Source organism: Diospyros lotus, chromosome 9, assembly GCF_014633365.1.
Source record: "Diospyros lotus cultivar Yz01 chromosome 9, ASM1463336v1, whole genome shotgun sequence".
NCBI lineage: Eukaryota > Viridiplantae > Streptophyta > Magnoliopsida > Ericales > Ebenaceae > Diospyros > Diospyros lotus.
Window position 1 is genome coordinate 33819399 of NC_068346.1, and position 19645 is coordinate 33839043.

Below are 19645 nucleotides of genomic sequence, written 5' to 3' on the forward strand. Positions count from 1 at the left end.
TTCCTCTTTCCTCAATTAATGTTTCGCCACAGTGACGGGCCTTCATAAAATCTACACTTGATATGAGCCCGCCGTTTGGGAATATCAGAATTTCCTGTATTTGTTTGCGTTAAAATTCATTAAATCTACACTTGATAGGAGTCAAAATTCGCATTTGTTTGCGTTAATCATTGAGAGAGTGGAAGGTCTCTGCACCAGTCGTTCTCTCTCTCTCTTTAGCAACATTGCGTACACCGAAAGCCTGATTCATCTTCTAGCTTTGAATTTTCGCCGAACAGAGTCTGATAAGGCTGTGTTTGGGGGTGAATTCTTGGAAAGAAAAATCAGGCAGCGGCCAGACAACCGTAGGGATGAGGCTTCCACAGACGACAGATTTCTTCATTTTGTTCGTCTACTAATCCCATCTCACATTAATTAACAAATTACAAATGTTCCCGCATGGGTGTCCACGTTGGAACATGATGACCACAGCGACAGCTTTGGGCGAGCGAGTCTTGCTGCTACTAGGTGCGAGCTTCACCATAGCTCACTCTTTGAAGGAGGAGAAGAATTCTAATTAGTTTTGGCATTATACTAATTTATTGTGTTTTTTATACTAATTTATTGTGTTTTTTATTTCTTTCGTAGTTTTTCTTTCACTGAATGAATATTACACCATACCTCTCTACTAATAGTAGATAGTTGTGGAAATATACAAGGCCTAAAACATAAAAATGCCCTCGTATTTTGGTATTTTAGTTGTGTGGCACCCTCAACTTAGATTTTGATTCATTTTGCCCCAAATTGTTTAATTTTGCAGCAATTAGACATTCCTCTGTTCAGTCATGGGATTCATGTAGTTAAGAATGCAATAGTTAAGTGGGATTCATGTAGTTAAGAATGCAACAGTTAAGAGTTTGATTTTGAGATTCTTAGTTTTTTTCATCTTTATCACTTTCAGTTGTAAATTTTCCATGTTGACTAACATTTTCATACTTTATACTCTTTATTTTTCATGTCAGATCATGTGATTGCAAGCATTGCACAACTGGACAGGACAGAGGGGTGTCTAATTGTTGCAAAATTAGGCAATTGACAGGTACAATGGGTCAAAATCTTTAGGGTGTCACAAAGTCAAATTGATCAAATTCAAGGGCATTTTTATGTTTTATGCCAAATAAATTCTGAGATCACAATAAAAACCTACATAAATCTCATGTTCACAATCAATAAATAAGAGAAGATCACGAACATACAACATTTTAATAAAAGAACATCATAAACATTCAACAAATTTAACGTCTCAAACATGTCTAACAAAGCCACATAGACCTCCAAGTGTTCCAATATTACATGCAAACAAAACATAGTTATTGTGTACAATATACATCTAACTAAAACATAGCCAATATGAAATAGAAGAATACAAGATGCATATATGTTGCACAAAAATAAAAATAAGAAATGTTTTTTTATATGAAATGGAAATGTGAAAATTGACATTTTAAAAAAAAAGTATAAATAGCATCCAAAATAGAAATAAAAAATATTTTAAAAATGAAGAAATGGCTCCTTTGAGTTGTTTTTGTACAACATAGCTAATAACCAAGTGCAAAGAAGTGAAGACCTGAGCCCCGCAGGGTTGTCCCAGCAGTCAGTTGGGGGGAGATGGGCTAACTTGGATATTTAGGTTCGAATTCTCTCCTAACCTAATTGTTGGTGGATCATACTCCAGTTAAGTTTTTCGTCACAAAAAGAGATTGACGGGACGAAAAGAGATTGGCGGGACGTCCGTGAGGGATGTCATCTCAAGAAACGAAGACCTGAAGGCTTTTGGTCCATTTCTGTAAAGTAGGAGCAGGCAGGGGGTCTTGTTGCACTAGCGCCTTCCGTGGTGAGACTTCCGGCGATTGTTTGGGAATTATAAGCTGCCATGATTATCATCGAAGGGGATGTGCTATTTGTACAGAAAAATTCTTATAGAATCATATACAAGCATGAGATATCGCGAGAAATTAGAAATATTTCAAGTGTAAAAGTAAAATAATTTATTGTGATATCTCGTCTTTGGTGAATTTGATCTGAAAAGAGAGGGAGAGAATGAACAATTCAAAAGATTGAAAAAATTCCCCGGTGTGTTAGATAAATGTTGAAGAAATTTAGCTCATTATTTTTAATAAAATAAGAAAGGGTTATCTTGACTATGGTCACAACAATTTGCGGTGGTGGTTCTGGCGGAAGGAGGGTCAAATTAGTGGAGATGGTGGTGGTGGTTCTGGCGGAAGGAGGGTCAAATTAGTGGAGATGGTGGTTGTTCGTACGTGGTGGAGATCGGCAAAGGATGGCGGTTTGCGGTGGTAACAACGAAGAAGATGGTGGGTAAAATCGATGGTTGGAAATGATGGGTGTTCGCATTGATTTGTGGTGGAGATTAGTGCATGGAGAGGGTGATTTGCGATGGTTCCGATGGAAGGAAGGAAGGTCAAATCAGTGGAGATGGTGGTTGTTGGTAATGGCGGTGGAGATCAGAATAGCGGATGTCGACGACAGAGAGATAAGAAAATGAAAAATGCTATTGGTACATCCATTTTGTACATCTTAGACTACATAAAGGGGTATCATGACAAAAAAATTTCTCATGAAATGCATAGAGGCGCGTGAGGTGCAGAATATTTTGGTCATAATACTCTCTTATGTAGTCTAAAATATACAAAATGAATGTATATCTAGCATGATTTTAAAAAAATTAAAAATCACGGCAAAGGAATAAGATGATGGAAGAGGAAATGGCAAATGGGAGGTGTTGGCTCTTGACTTGATAACAGTGTCTGCAAGAGAGAGACAGAGGGAGAGAGAGGGAGAGAGTTTGAGTCATTTGGGTTTGGGTCATTTATGAAAAGGATAAATTAATCATTTTAATATCCTGTAAAGCATTCTGTAAATTCTTTTCTGTACAAATAGCATAACTATCAATAGGATGACTCATCATCGAAGATTGATGTTTTGATCTCTCACTGATGAAATATCAAGAGATTATTGTGGTCATCCATGTGCATGTGGAAGGAGTCATACTGCAGCACATCATCATGGATCGATGCATTCACCCTCCCTTGACTCGGTCGCTCAATCTCACCATGTCCATCTCTATATACATGTGATGAACCAGGATGAAATGTGTCATCACTATCACGTGCATCGGATAAAAGTAACATTTTTTCCAACCTTGATAAATTGCTCAGATGTGGAGTGAATGCATTTTACACTATAAATTGTGGGGCCAAACAGTAGTGACATTCGTGATGGTGCGTTAATAAAAAAAAAAAAAAGTTAACAATTTAGAATAAAGCATGTAGAATATTTAAGCATAAATATAAACAAAAGACAACTATGATAGTATGAATTTAATAGAACACAAATATAGACAAAAGACAATATACTTGTATTTGTTATCGAATAAAATTATGTATGATTGGATCTTACATCGAATGAGAGGAGATTTAATTGTAAATAAAATATTTATTTAATTATCAGAGCATTACAAGTTAATTAGATAATTTATATTGTCTTAAACAACATCTAAATCTAAAAATGGATGTATACCTAACTAACAATTAATTAGACTATTATTAATAATGGTAATGTCCATGTTTCTTTGAGAACAATCAACCATATTATAGGTTGATTTTAACAAAATGAAATTATTAACAATTAATGGTATTTCACACAAAATACTTTCTAACATTTTTCACTTGGACAACATTAACTGCAGCAGTTTGATTATAAAATGACTCTTGAGAAACGAATTTTGCAACGTGGGCGTGATTTAATAAAAGCAATATGGTTGAAGAGACAATATCAAGTACGATTTTGTCCAATAAAATTCACAATATTTAACCATGGCAATAACTACTTTCTTAATTTCAACACAATTCTTTTCCATGATTATAAATATTACAAACAATATCGACATGAGTCAAAGTGTGGCAGTGTAGCAAGAAACTAGCATCAAACATGTGGGTCTCAAGTATTTTATCTTCATTGTTAGTCCTCAATTTCTCTTAGAAATGCTTAAAACAAGAGGAGTAAGAGAAATTGATTTCTCTTTAAGACAGGCTCAAAATGATAAGAGTAAGAGAAATTTTACGACCATCATTAAGATGATAATACTCTCATATCTAAATATGGTATCAATAATAAGACAAAAACATTAGGCCTGGGGCTAATACCTTACCTCCTGCATGGCTAATAAATAAATGTAAAAACCAAATAGATCAAACACATAGCAAAATAACAAAACTCCCAAGTACATCAAAAGAACTTTGAGCATTTATGTTGAAAACATGTCCAATAAAACTATGGGATAAATCAAACACACGAACAAAAGAACAAAACTTCTACTAACCAAGTACATCAAAAAAAACTTGATCCTTTGGTTAAGGGATTCGCTAGCATCAAGCTAGTATCAATATGGTCTATTGTTATGTTCATTTTCTTTACAAGATCTCTGATAGTCAAATGTTTTAACTTTAAATGCTTAGACCTACTAGGCATTTTATTGTTCTTAAAAAAGAACACCACAGCGGTATTGTTAAGCTCAAGGGTAAATAAATACGATTTTGATGATAACAAAAATATTTTTATGATACAAATATATTTCTTTCTCATATAAAAAGTAAATTTATTTTGAATTAAAAGTGGGTACAAAGAGTAAATTTATTTTAAATTAAAGGTGGATTATCTTTAGATATGTTTCCTTGTTTTAATCATTTATCTCTCATAAGTTTATGTTTAAATTTTCATTTATTGATAAATTGATTTCTTACTTATGCAAAAAGTATATTTATTTTGAATTAAAGAAGAATTATTTTGACATATTTTCTCTTTTTCATACAAAAAGTAAATTTATTTTAAATTAAAGAGAATTAGTTTTAGATATGTTTTCTCTTACTTATGCAAAAAGTAAATTTATTTTAAATTAAAGGAGAATTGCTTTTAGACGTATTTTCTTGTTTTAATTATTTATGTCTCAAAAGCTTATATTTGAATTTTCAAATCTTGAATTAAAAGAGAATTATTTTAGACATGTTTTCTCTTACACATGCAAAAAGTAAATTTATTTTGAATTAAAGAATAATTACTTTTAGACATATTTTTTTTGTTTTAATCATTTATGTCTCAAAAGTTTATATTTAAATTTTCAAATCTTGATTTCTTATGCAAAAAGTAAATTTATTTTGAATTAAATGTGAGACATGTTTTCTAATTGTTTGAGAAAGCCTAAACATTTTTTGAATTTTAAATTTCATATTAACCTTTTCTTTAATGGCTAGTGTGTTTGGAAGATGTATATATATATAGGGTAAGTATGGAAACTCAAAATAGAACAAACTTGATAGAGCATTCAAATAAGAGTAAGAAGGTTCGAAGTGTTGGAAATGTACTAGCTGGTGGAATTCTCAACCGTTGGTGACTTATTTGTAATTGTCTCTGGGTGTAAGTTTGTTATTTTTACTCACTTGTTGTGTGAGGAGATTGTATTTGCTAGTAGTATGCTAGTGGTTCTTGCTTGGACAAGAGATTGTATGTTAGTTCTAGCTCCAATTAAAAGGTAGTGTTGATTTTTCCTAGTAGAACCTCAAAGTAAGTCTTGAGAGAGAGGAGTAGTCTCTTTAGAGCTGAACCTCTATAAATTTCTATTGTTCTGTGTGGTTGTGTGATTTTACTGTTTTCAATTCTACTACAATCACCACATATTAAGATCATAAATTTAAGAGTTTTCAAAAAAGATAAAATTATTAATTTCTGAAAAATTCAATTCACCCCCTCTTGGGTATTTTTCTAAGCAACAAGTATTATCACAATAAATGTGCAATAGTCTAGAAATAAAGTTAACGACACGAAACTCAGAAATAAAATTCTTCAACCACATAGCTTGAGTAGCAACAGCGAAACAGACAATAACTTCAACATTCATGGTGGAAGAAGCAATCATGCTCAGTTTAACACTTTTCCAAGATATGGCACCTTTAGCTAACATAAAAATGTACCCTAAAATGGATTTCAAATCATCTAGACATCCAACTAAATGAGTCTGAGTATCCAAGTACCTCATGGTTCTCCACATGCCTATGAACAAGCATATATTCTTGTCTTCTACAGATACCTCATAACCTTTTTAGCAGCTACCCAATGATCATATATTGGGTTAGAAAAATACCTATCAAAACCCCTAACAATAAAAGATATGTCTGGCCTAGTACAGACTTGAGCATACATCAAGCTCCCAATTGTACTAGCATAAAGAACATTATTCATTCTTTCCCTATCTAGATCATTCTTAGGACAATAATTATTGCTAAGTTTGTCACCTTTGGCAATAAGCACATTACCAGGTTTGCAGTTTGTCATATTGAATCTCTTAATTAAGGACACGATCAATGTATGTTTTTTAAGATAAATCCAATAAGGAACAAGATCTATCCTTGCAAAGCTCAATTCCCAAGACAAAAAAAAAGCCTTCCTTAGGTCTTTCATATCAAAATTGTTTGACAACATTTGCTTAGTCTCAAAAGGCATACCAAGGTTATTGCTAGCAAGTAATATTTCATCGACATACAAAATGAGAAAAGTGAACCTACTCCTACTAACCTTAAATAGATGCATTGATCAACCTTGTTTTCTAAAACACCCAAAGATAACACCACTTCATCAAATTTCAAGTATTATTGTCGTGAAGCTTGCTTTAGCCCATAAATAGACTTCTGCAACTTGCACGCCAAATGTTCTTTTCCTTTAACCTCAAAACCTTTAGGTTGTTTCATATAAACATCTTCACTTAGATCTCCATTCAAGAAGATTATTTTCACATCCATCTGATAAGAGCTCTAAATTGAAATGTGCCACTAAGATATTTTTCTCTAGAACAATTAACCTTGTTGTTACTGAGATACAACGATAAATTTATTTGACTAGAAACGTTATCGTCAAGCCGCTTGAGTTTATAAGGAAGAAAACAGTCAAAAGGTACGGGGAGATCCCCGTGCAAACACTCCGATACTTAAATCAGACGTTGAAGATGATGAATACTTTATTAAAACTATTATTATAAACATATCATTTCAGAAATATGTGTCTACTTATTTATAGAGGGGTATTGAGTAATCCTAGATAGTCCGGGATTAGGATTTTCATAGATATGTCTATCTTGACATTTCATAATCCCAACTTTCTTATAGATAACATATATCTTAATATTTTAGAACCCATTAGGATTAAGATACAAATAATATCTATCTTGATATTTTCTTAATCCATTAAGATTCAGATTGATATAGATGATATTTATCCCGGTATTTCATAATCCATTTAGAATCAGAATTCTTTATGGATAATTGCATATCCTTTTCATAGAATATTCGGAGAGATTTTCGAATATCAGAGTTATCTAGTTTGTGAATTATGCAAGACCCCTATTTTCAAGGAAATTTACACCCTAAAGCCCAAAGAGTTATTTTGGACTTTTGGGTTTTTTTGGTCTTTTTAAGGCAAGCCTATGACACAATAATTGTTTGTCACTCTTTCATTCTAATTTCTTGGACGGAAAAGTAGACTGTGTCGTGATCTGCCCTTAATTCTCTTTCATTTTGACAGTTGTTTAGATCATTCTCACACTCTTGCATTTTCAGTTCTTAGACTATTTTCATGTTTTTGCGTTTCAGCTTTTAGACCATTTTGGTGTCTTCGCGCTTTAATTCTTGAACCATTCTTGCACATTTGCGCTTCGATTTTTTAAACCATTATCGTGCATTAGCATTTCAATTTTTAAACATCTGTGTATATTTGGGGCGAGTCCTTTGTCCGTTCATGCAAGTGAACCCTAAACATCTTAACAGGTCTTCGTCATTCCGCATGTGTTTGAGCGAGTCTTTCGTCTGCTGACACAAGTGACCCTCAAACATTTTAACGATCTTCAACATCCACACGTGTTTTTTTTTTTTTTTTTTTTTGGGGGGGGGGGGGATCCTTCATTCGTCGATGCAAGTAACCCTCAAACATATTAATGATATTGAACATCCGTATGTGTTTGGGGAAAATCCTTCATCCGTTGACCCAAATAACCCCCGCACATCTTAATGGTCTTCAACTTCCACGTGTGTTCGGGGCGAGTCCTTCGTCTATCAACACAAGTGACCCCCAAACATCTTAATAGTTTTTTTTTTTTTCATGAGTAGTTTTACCATGTGTTCGAGACCAGTCATTCATCTGTTAATGTTATTAACTCCTAAACATCTTAACAGTCTTTTCATTAGTAGTGTTAAAATGTTGTCTAGAGTATATGTTAAATAAGATCAGTTATAACAGTGTTTTTTGAGGGCCACTGAAGTATTAAATAGAAGTTGTAACCCAAACTGTAATTAGTGATAAGTTGGGGGTGTAAACTGTAAATATTTGAAAGTCTTCATTAGGGTTCCGCCTCCTATTATAAATAGAGGGCAAGGGGATAGATTTTACTATTCTATTCTATTGTACCGAGTAAAAATTCATTTAGAGAGAAAGGCTAGTGTTCAAGACTATCCTGTAATCTTGGAGAGTGAGTGTTGATTGTACTCGAAGAATATGAGGTTTTTTCTGAAGCTGTTGTACTGATCATCCTTGGTAATAAGAAGACTGCTCTTGGGGTGTTTGAAGGCTGGATGTAGGATTACACTTTGCAATCTGAACCAAGATATATCTTGCGCCTATTGTTTGGTTTGCGTCTTGATTGTTTCTGGTTTTCTTTCATTTAAATTATGTTCTTCCTTTCTGTCTTTTGTTTTCTGTTGGTTGGATTGATTTCCGGTGAGGAGTTGAGAGAATTAGCATTAGGAATCGATTTCTAAGAGCTCCTAAACATAACAGGTAGTTTTGCCACATGTGTCTGAGACGAGTCTTTCATTCGTCGATGTTATTAACCTCCAAACATCTTAATGGTCTTCAATATCCACATGTGTTCGGAGCGAGTCTTTCATCCATTGACACAAGTGACTCCTGAGCATCTTAACAATTTTTTTTTAGTAGTTTTGTTGCATGTGTTTGTGACAAGTCTTTTGTTCATCAACGTTATTGACCCCCGAACATTTTAACGGTCTTTTCATTAGTAGTTTTGTTGCATATTGATAGAGCTTAATTTTACATATATTTTTATCTTAATCTTATGTTATTTTTCTTACTTGAAATATGTGTTATATGGATTTTACATAATTTGAATATCTTTTTGTAGGAATCAGGCAAGAAAAATAAATTAGAGAAGAGTAATGTTATTCTGAACATCAATTCATGTAGTAGTCACATGACAGTGTTTGGTTGGAAAAGATGAAATGATAGTCATCAGATTTGATTGTAATGTCAATCAAATACTATCATATGATTGTCACATAGACTGTTGTTCATCTCTACTAGAGATGAATAGTATTATTCATCGGAGAAATGGGTCTTTAAAGAAGATATTTTTAATTAATTTATAATTTTAATTTTATAAATTAATAATAAAGAATTACAAGGAGAGGAGAAATTGAAATACTTTAGGGAAGGAATTGGCGCATTGGAATTGGATATCGACATCCATACTATATATTTTATTATTATTAGGGAAAGGAGGAAGCAATTGAGGTCTGCTTGGTATTATAATATTAATTCATAGAAGATAGAATTGAGGATTTATATAATATTATAATACAAGAAAAAAAGTGGAATATAAAAGAGAAAGTAGCTGGCAATTGAATTGAAATTGAAATTGAAGACCTGGCATTGGAGGACATGGCATGCATATGATTATATATATATATATTATTAAAAGTAGACATTGGGGCCATGATTTGAATTATATATATATTTATATATAATTTGGAGAAAAGAAGAGAAGTTGCATGCGTGCATGTATAAAATATTACAGAGGAAGAATTGAGAAGATAGAAGAATGCGAGTAGCAGCCAATACATTATAAAAGGCAAATGAATGGAGAGTAGAAAAAAAGAGAGAGGAGGAGAACAAGCAAAGAGCCATCGCATAGCAACAGTTGAAATGTCGCAGGGAGTATTCTCTCCAATTCTCTTTCAACTTTTATTTGTATTTTTATTTTAATGTTTAGCTAAATTATTTTAACTAGAGTTTGGATGAATTTTAATTTTAAGATTATGTTAGTATTATTTATTTAATTCAATTCAAAACTCACTATTATTTATATAAGAAATTTAAATTATTGTGCTTAATGCTTTAAAAGATTGATCATATTTTAATAAATTAATGATTTATACATGATTGACTAAAGAATTATTATAAATTAGATCCATAGATAATAAAAATCACATGATTGACTATGATATCAACTCATGTGTGGAATCGAGAAAATTTAGTGAATCAAATCATTTTATAAGATTATAGGTTTTCAAAGAAATTAATGTTTATTTATTCTTTTGACATCCGCTCAGAAATTTGACGATAAAATTGAATTAATAAAGAATTAATATGACTTGAGAAACTTATTAATTAATTAAGAAAAATTTACTCACTACATGCAAATAATTTTAAAATACTGTAAAAGTATTTTTGGCTTTAAATCAAGTTGAAAAGATAATTACATAACTTAGACTAAATGAAATCTAAACCCTGTTTGCATTCACTTATTAATTTTTCTCATAAAATAATTTAGTTTTACATTAATTTCTTCTTATTAGTTTTTATTCTTCTTTTTACTTATCCAATTAATTAATAAAGTTCAACTGAGGCTAAATTAAAATTGTTTTGGTATTGTGATCTAGTCCTCGTGGAATCAACACTCATTTCATCATTATATGCATATTTGACTAGAGTACACTTGATCGAATTAATTGTGCATAAATTACATATCACATGTGTCCAAGGCGAGTCTTTTGTCTGTTGATGTTATTGAATGTCGAACATTTTAACAGTCTTCAACATCCGCGTGTGTTCGGGGTAAGTCTTTCATCCGTTAACGCAAGTGACCCCCGAACATCTTAACGATTTTCAACATCCCTGTGTGTTCGAGACGAGTCCTTCGTCCATCGACTCAAGTGACCCCCAAATATCTTAACAGTCTTTTTGTCATAATGTCGCGGCTCCCTAGTTTTGTGTGTACATGTTTGCTAGAACTGTGGGTGATGGCTCTTGAATTTTTTTGTGCGCTTATCATCCTATAGAATATTCAAGGGTTATGATTTCTTTTGAGAGCTTGAGGCCTTCAAATGGAAAAACGTGCTTTGTGGATCCTTGTTTCATTGGATTAGTAAGAACTCTTATTCTCTTCTTGTGCTTTTCGCCTTAAGTTATGTCTTTCGTCTCCAGGGTAGTTAGTCTGTTCCTCCCCATGCTTTTGCATGTAAATGAAAATTAAGTCTCCATTACCCAAATTTAGACCCATATTGGTTTCTTTAGCAACCCAGATCTGTTCATTCAACAATCCAAATGATCCGTTCCAGATCTAGATACTTCGATTCCACCTATTTCAATCATTGGTTCCGCTTGATGCGCTAGACAACTATCGCACCAGCTTTTTTCTCGAATGTGGAATTAGATTTGTTTCAATGACCCACTTCAAATCTAAATCATATTTCCTTTGTGAGATGTCTTCTCCTTTAGCCCCCAGATCCAGGTGAGAGAAACTAAGATCTTTATTGTTATAAAGCGAGTTTCCTTCTTTGATAACTTTGATCTGGAATACATTAAATATTGTGGAAATGGCAAAAAATAACCACTATTCAAATATAAAATTCGTTTCTAACCCATTTTTTTAAAAAAAAAATGTTTTTGTACTTTCAAATAAACTAATTACCTGATATAGCCACTTTACCAGATTTGACCATTATTTTATTTAAAAAATCAAAAAGAAATAAAAATAACCACAACAATAACCAAATACTAAAATACCTTCACCCCCTCATTACCCATTTCACCCACCCACATCATCCCTCTCACTACAGCAACCGCCCGTCGTCGTGACAGCCACTTGCTGCCGCCGCCGTGACAGCCATTTGACCGCCGCCGTGACCACCACTGTTACCATCAACGTCGATCTCATCTTCACTGAACAAGGTTAGAGTTTTTTGCATGATTTTAATGAACAAAAAATTGCTAGAAATGGTCTCCGACGAAGGTTCGTCGTCAGCGACAATGGAGACCGACCGGGCTTCGTCGCGAACGAAGCCCCATGGTCGGGCTTCGTTCGCGACGAAGCCCGCTAGGGGAAGAAGCCTGAACGAGCTTTTTTGCAGAGACGAAGCCCCAAGGAAGCCGAAGTCCCATCGGCTTTGTGGTAAGGGGCTTCGTTGCAGAGATGAAGCTCGTTTGGCTTCGTTGTAAAACGGGCTTCGTCTGCAACGAAGCCCTAGCGCTTCGTTTCCCTTCGATGCAGAGACGAAGCCCAATCAAGCTTCGTCTACAACAAGCCCGATCGGGCTTCGTCTCTACATCGAAGGGAGACAAAGCCCAATGGGTCGTGACCAAGCCCCAATGCCCAATCGAGCTCCCCCGACCGTTGGGCTGTGACGCAGCCCGATTATCACTGCCCAACGAAGCCCGATCAAGTTCAGGTTGCGATGATTGGGCTACGACAATTGGGCTTCTTCTACTTTTACTTGTGCTTTTACATGGTCACTGGATAAGACAATTGTTGTTTTTGTATTTTTTTTTCTTACAAATGGCTGAACAACAAATTATAAAATTTACTTATGTTCATGCTCACTGGAAATTACCACCCGGAATGCGAGTTACTACTTATTGTGGGATCAAACACCTTGAGGCGATGCATCGTGCTTTAGACCGATACAAGTTATTGGATAAATTCCTACACGGCCCATTAATTAGGACATTTCTTGAAGATGCCTTTGTCCCTCCATTTGACTGCACCACAATTGATATATCATGTTCTACTTAGGAAGGTGACATTTTTGGGTGCCCGCCACGATGAGATATGGTTTGAGATTGGCGGCACACCATACAGGTACGGGAGGCAGAAGTTCATACTTATTAGTGGATTCCGATTTGTGGCTATTGATAGGGAAAGCCTTGAAGCGAAACCTGTTGAGCCGGAGAGTTTATGTGCTCAACTATTTCCACAACATAAGAAAGGGGTGACTGGAGACGACATTGAATTACTTATTAGTACCAAAGAGGACATAGTTTCAGAGGATACCCTGAAACTGATTTACATTGCTGTGGTCGACATGTTTTTGTTGGGCCAGGATGAGCGCGGGCATGTGGATGATTTCTTGTGGACTATGGCCGAGGATTTACACGCATTTGAGATGTTCCCTTGGGGCACGTATGTCTACAGTAAGAGTCAACATTACATCCGATTGGCCACGAAAGAAAGAAAACTGACTGGTGAATGTGGGAAGAAAATCAAGCTTTATGGTTTTGTATGGGCGTTTCAGGTACAATCATGTTTATATTACTCTCTCCTTATTGTATATGATTTATCTATAGTAACTAAATGTTTGTTTTGTTTTTTAATTTTTTTTTTTTTTTTTTGCTCTCTACAATGGTGGTTGATCGAAACGTTCCCATGAATTCAGAATAAATGGGCCGTCAGACTTTCCGATGCAGATATTCCAAGATGCAGAAAATGGCTATCCAAAAAAAGGCCACAGATAAAAAATTACGACGACTGTCTTACGAAGGAAGTAAGTGTGCAACTTACCTCTAAATTTCGTTTATTTTTAAATCATATATATCTAAATAATACAATTTTGTAGGCACGAGGATTGAGTCCGACTCTTGAGCCTACTGATGACAAGTGGGAAACAAATTTTTGGAGGTCTTTTAACCCTCAACACTCAGTTGGGGTTGACGCCTATAAATTTGGGGGTGAAGAGGATGACAGGGATTAGGACGAGGCGAGTAGGATACATTTAGATGAGGAGGGAAATGAGGAGAATAGGGAGGAGAAGGATAAGGAGGAGGCAAGATTTCCTGATAGTTCGTACCATGGACAATACGAGGCATGGGTATGATTTTTATTATAATAATAATTTTAATTTATATTTTTTGTAATTGTTTATATATTTTTTATATGAGAGAAATGAGGAGAAGGATAAGGAGGAGGCAAGATTCCCTGATAGTTCGCACCATGGACAATACGAGGTAGGGGTATGATTTTTATTATAATAATGATTTTAATTTATATTTTTTTGTAATTTTTTATATATTTTTTGTTTGCCTTTTATAGATCACCGAGATGTTGAAACAAACTCTAGATATGTTGCGGAGAATGGATGAGGAAATGAGTCAGGTGATGACACAGTTGTTGAGACTAGAGAGGGTGCAAGAATCACTAGAGATGGGGCAAGCAGCACTAGAGATGGGGCAGGCAACACTGTGTGCTCATCTACGCATCCCGCATATTTCCCCAGATCACAACGATCATGCTTATGAGTAGTCCCAAGGTGGTGATCAGATAGATCATGATCATCACGATGAGGAGCAGGTATCTACATATAGAGTAAGTTCCAAATTTACTTTTATACATTTTACTTCATTCTAAAATACCATTTTGTAATAGTTAGGTTTTGTTTAGCCACAGGAGGATGAAGTGGTTAAGGTCGACAGGTGACCTATGCAAGATAGATTGTCATCGCAGTTTCGTCGACCACTCTTCACCGATCCAACAAAATATAAAAGGAGAAAGAAGGATACCGCTTTGAAGGGGTCAGACGTGGACCCAACGCCGCCGGTACTAGACCCAATGCAGCCGGACATGGAGATAATGCCCCCTGAGGGTTATATTGAGTTCATAGGTTCCAACAAAAATATTAGGTAAGTAACAATATTTACATTTTTTTTTATTTACATCAACAATACATTTTTACTCTTATTTTTCTTGGTTGTTGTAGTCTTCACATCGGTTTCATTCTGAACCTAACACCGGATGACTTCCGAAACATAGAGAATGAGGTCAACTGGTTGGAGGGTTACCATATCGATAGTTACATGTGTTGCCTGACGTATACAGTCTCAGTGTCAATATGACACAAACTATGCTATCATGTCAACCTCGCTTTTTGTGAGTTTGCACTACTCTTTTTTTTTTTTTTTCATCTTAATTTAGTCTATGACCAATATTTTTATTTTATTTTCTTTTATTTTTCAGGCATCTATAGTAAGATTTTGGGAACAAGAGTACGAGGGCAACAAGAGAGTTTTTGCACCTTCTATCGCGTCTGTCCCGGAAGAATGGACCGGTTTCATCGACGGGCGCACTGACGGGAGTCTCCCTTGGTGGACGATCGATTATATAAATCTTAATTCATTCCATTTAATAATTTATTTATTTATTTCCGTACGACTAATGTATTAAAATAAAATACAGGTGTTACTCCCGTGTAATGTAGCGAATTCTCATTGGTTTCTGTTAAAGATTTTGCTTGAAAGATAGGAGAGCTGTCATATATGACTCCAATGCCATGAATGAAGACAGCCGTAGAAGTAGGGCCGAATCTATACAACCACTTGTGAGCTTGTTACCCATTTTACTAAAGAGAGGTGCATATTATGAACATGTAACTGCAACTGCGACCTTAGACAGAGATTGGGAAATGAAGAATACTGATCCTCAGAAAGTGCCTCAACAACTAGACAAGTAAATTAATTTAAATTATATTACAGAGTCAATTTTCATGAAAATATGGTTATGCTATCAATGTGTATTATGTCTAATACAGAGCCAGTTGCGGGTGCTACGTTATCAAATACATCGAGGATATACTGAGGCATAATGAGGATCACTAGCAGACGCACCCAACTCTGGATGTCCATACCCTCTGTAGACAAATTGGCATATTTTTGTATAGACATAGCACGGTAGTATACTTGTAGATTAATAGATTAGAAGATTTTTCGTTTTGTGTTTTTATTTTCATCTAGTTCAAATGTTGTATATTTTTGTATAGACATAGCAAATAGCAAATTGTGTATTGCTTATTTGATGAAATGTGATTTGCGGTGTTGTTGAGGGTAAGGCATAAGTGGTTGTGGTGGCAATATGTTGTTGGGAAGAGAGACCAAGTCTCTAATGCTGTGATGGTAAATATTGTTATGGTAGTATGTTGTTGAACATAGAGACTGAGTCTCTAATACAGGTTCAATGTCCAAGAAACAGAGGAGACTCTGTCGAATATTTTTTTTTTTTAAGTTGCCCACTGATAGTCTCAAATAATAATGATTGTTAAAAAATTACACTTTAATTTTTGAGCAAGTTTATTATCATAGCATTATCTTTGCTTTGTCCAATATTATTAGTAGTTAGAACAATTAATCATGTGTTGGTTGTGTTGATAGTGGATGGACATTCTCACACAAAGTGAAAAATAATAAGGTTTGTTGTGATATATACATTCAATTAACTCAAGAAATATAAAAAAAAACATCATTTTAGTGCTAATGGAATACACTAATTTGAAGAAAAATCAAGAAAAATTAAAAAAAATCATTTTTAGGCTTTGTGGGCCACAAAGCCCGATAACCGGGTTTTGTGGGCCACAAAACCCGACCATCGGGTTTTGTGGGCCACATAGCCCGATTTTTTTTTTTTTTTTGCTATTGGATTTTTTGAAGTTGCCCACTAGTAGTTTTAAATAATAATGATTGTGAAGAAATTACACTTTAATTTTTGAGCAAGTTTATTATCATAGCATTATCTTTGCTTTGTCCAATATTATTAGTAGCTAGAACAATTGATCATATATTGGTTGTGTTGATAGTGGATGGACATTCTCACACAAAGTGAAAAATAATGAGATTTGGTGTGATATATACATTCAATTAACCCAAGAAACATAAAAAAAATATCATCTTAGTGCTAATGGAACACACTAATTTGAAGAAAAATCAAGAAAAATTAAAAAAAAAATATTTTCGGGCTTTGTGGGCCACAAAGCCCGATGGTCGGGTTTCGTGGCCCACAAAGCCCGATGACCGAGTTTTGTGGGCCACAAAACCCAACCATCGGGTTTTGTGGGCCACATAGCCCGATTTTTTTTATTTTATTTTTATTTTTATTTTTATTTCTTGCTATTGGATTTTTTTAAGTTGCCTATTAGTAGTCTCAAATAATAATGATTGTGAAGAAATTACACTTTAATTTTTGAGCAAGTTTATTATCATAGCATTATTTTTTGCTTTGTCCAATATTATTAGTACCTAGAACAATTGATCATGTGTTGGTTGTGTTGATAGTGGATGGACATCCTGTTAGACCGGGAGGTGCTATGGCACACACCAAGAGGGGGTGAATTGGGTATTTTTAAAAACTTAGTAGAAAATCTTGAAATCTTTTTGAAAACAAATAAGAATATATTGAAAGATTGATAGAAACTTGAAAGCCTTTTGATGGAAATGCTAGCAATGATAAACAAACTAAATAACACAAGTACAAGAGAAGAACATAAAGGATTTATAGTGGTTCGGCTTAATCCAAACCTAATTCACTAACTTAACTCCTCAATAAAGATGTTTCAAATCATCCACTAAAACCCCTTACTTAAACTAAGTAGGTTCTCTAGTCCGAGACTAGGAATTACAACCTCCCACTCAAATGGGCCCTCTAGCTACACAAGTTAGGAAATATAAGAAATATAGAATTGGAGAGAATCTAAGAGATGAGTCTCTTAGTTACAATATCTCTCAAAAATGATACAAGGCTTAAATGAATGTATACAGATTAAGATCACAGCCTTGAAGAGAGAAAATAGAAGCACAGTGAATGTAAATAGAAACGAGTATAAAATGTAAACTCAATTCAATTTGTTCCTGTCTATTACCCTTTTCTTGATCTCCTTGATATGTATATATAAGCATCCCAACAGTCTTGCCCAAAACTAACCATTATTGAGCCGTTGGAGAATGAGAAACTAGTCGTTGGAGATTGAAAAACTAGCCGTTACAAGTTTCTGAGAAACAAATAGTCGACAGAAAAAATGGGTTAGTCGACTATATTTTCAAATAAAACAAGCCATAGTCGACAGACAAAGAAGTGTAGTCGACTATTATCTAACAAAATCTACTGATAGTTGACTACCACATTCATATAGTCGACAGATACAAAAATATGAAGAAAATTTTGAATATCATGTGTATACATAGTCGACAAAATAAATAGTATAGTCGACTATCCTTACACAATCGTCAACAGAAGCCACACATAGTCGACAAATCATTCAAGCATAGTCGACAGCACAGAACCACATAGTCGACTATCCATTATGAAAAATTGAAAACTCAACTGATAACATGTAGAAGCACACTTGATTGATACAAAATATCATAACATATTTACATTTCTTTAGTTTAAGTAAATGTCCTCATTTTGTTTAATTTGTATTTTACCTTCCATTTACTTTAACACATAAATGTAAATTAAACAGAAAGTACCCCCCATTTGGATTCAATAAAAATATCTAAAAAATCAAAATCCATAAGAATAAGAAAGTAGAATTTGAGTTTTAGTACAAATTTAGGATTTTGCGATTTTACCACCTCCAAGATATACACTTTCTCTTTCTTGAAAATTTTGTTAAAAATCATTTTATCACTAATGAATGTTAGCTATTGAAATACCGGGAGTTAATTTTCTAAAAAGAAAACATTTTCATATATGTCTCCTTATAAGGTGCTAACCTTTCAAACTTAGAAAAATATGACTTTTAAATCTCGATACTTGAAATTCATTTGGTTTTCATTCTCACAAAGTAATACTTGATATTGAAATTGATTTATGTTAAAAATCACAACCTTGATTCATGATTTAGGGATTAAATAAATTATTATTTTTCATAATCAAAACTAAGTATGCAAAAGTAAAACAACACATCCTCACACAAAGTGAAAAATAATGAGGTTTGTTGTGATATATACATTCAATTAACCCAAAAAATATCATTTTAGTGCTAATGGAACACATTAATTTGAAGAAAAATCAAGAAAAAATTATTTTCGGGCTTTCTGGGTCACAAAACCCAGCCATCGGGTTTTGTGGACCACATAGCTCTATTTTTTTTATTTTTTTATTTTTTTGCTATTAGATTTTTGGAAGTTGCCCACTACTAGTCTCAAATAATAATAATTGTGAAGAAATTACACTTTAATTTTTCAGTATTATCATTGCATCATCTTGGTCCAATGTTGTTAGTAATTCATATTTCAAAAAATTTTGGCAAAGTCTCCCTTGTTTCTAGGCCATTGAAATTGCATTATATACTCAGTTCTCTGCTCAACAATATACTACAACACAACCTGTCAATCATTAATTACAAGTTTAGGTGAAGAAAACTGAAAGATTACAAATATGAATAAATTTCAATTCAAAGATTAATGTAAAAAATAAAATAATATTCATTTCTAAACCCCTGACTAAATGAGATTTGATTGATGCTGTCATTTTGTATGGTGCCAGTGATTTTTGAGCATTGCTGAAACACAGAGAATATATGGTCAATAAAAATTCCATTAACACTTTGCGAGTAAAAAAACATGTTTTTTTTGCACAAACGATCTAACAACTATTGATAACATATGTGATAACATTATATCATACTTGAATGAGTTCATGTCTATCGATTGTTTTCATCATTGCCAATATTATCATCACCTGGAGTAGACAACTGTACAGGGCACTGAC

The 19645-nt window shown here is 33.9% G+C and overlaps 2 long non-coding RNA genes and 1 other non-coding gene across 4 annotated transcripts; all 3 read left to right on the top strand.

The window, feature by feature from the left end:
* Positions 1-33: 33 nt before the first annotated feature.
* On the top strand, positions 34-2991 carry LOC127810429 (uncharacterized). Its single transcript, XR_008025438.1, has 2 exons — positions 34-507; positions 1002-2991. It is a non-coding gene; the product is annotated as an uncharacterized LOC127810429 (long non-coding RNA).
* LOC127810716 (small nucleolar RNA snoR143) lies at positions 260-413 on the top strand. Its single transcript, XR_008025528.1, has one exon. It is a non-coding gene; the product is annotated as a small nucleolar RNA snoR143 (small nucleolar RNA).
* Positions 2992-9629: 6638 nt separating the features above from the next.
* LOC127810430 (uncharacterized) lies at positions 9630-15978 on the top strand. Of its 2 annotated transcripts, none has more exons than XR_008025439.1 (9): positions 9630-13406; positions 13548-13655; positions 13728-14115; positions 14201-14473; positions 14549-14787; positions 14865-15034; positions 15122-15249; positions 15341-15610; positions 15693-15978. It is a non-coding gene; the product is annotated as an uncharacterized LOC127810430 (long non-coding RNA). The 2 variants fall into 2 exon arrangements; XR_008025440.1 differs by having other exon boundaries at positions 9631-13406; positions 14201-14458.
* Positions 15979-19645: the final 3667 nt, after the last annotated feature.